This window comes from Fukomys damarensis, unplaced genomic scaffold (genome assembly GCF_012274545.1).
Source record: "Fukomys damarensis isolate Sample0158 unplaced genomic scaffold, DMR_v1.0_HiC HiC_scaffold_35036, whole genome shotgun sequence".
Classification (NCBI taxonomy): domain Eukaryota; kingdom Metazoa; phylum Chordata; class Mammalia; order Rodentia; family Bathyergidae; genus Fukomys; species Fukomys damarensis.
Window position 1 is genome coordinate 1 of NW_022935948.1, and position 232 is coordinate 232.

Below are 232 nucleotides of genomic sequence, written 5' to 3' on the forward strand. Positions count from 1 at the left end.
AACTTTTCACAAAAGTAATTGCAGAAGACAGGAAAAGAATTTGACATAAAAATAAGTGAGGCAGTGCTCGCTTCGGCAGCACATATACTAAAATTGGAACGATACAGAGAAGATTAGCATGGCCTCTGCGCAAGGATGACACGCAAATTCGTGAAGCGTTCCATATTTTTCTGCGCGACAACAGACCCAGGAAGGACCCAAGGACCCCAGAGGGGGTTTTTTTCAGCTGCCT

The 232-nt window shown here is 44.8% G+C and overlaps 1 non-coding gene across 1 annotated transcript; it reads left to right on the forward strand.

The window, feature by feature from the left end:
* The first annotated feature begins 63 nt into the window (after positions 1-63).
* Positions 64-170, forward strand: LOC117284958. Its single transcript, XR_004515987.1, has one exon. It is a non-coding gene; the product is annotated as a U6 spliceosomal RNA (small nuclear RNA).
* The last annotated feature ends 62 nt before the right edge of the window (positions 171-232 follow it).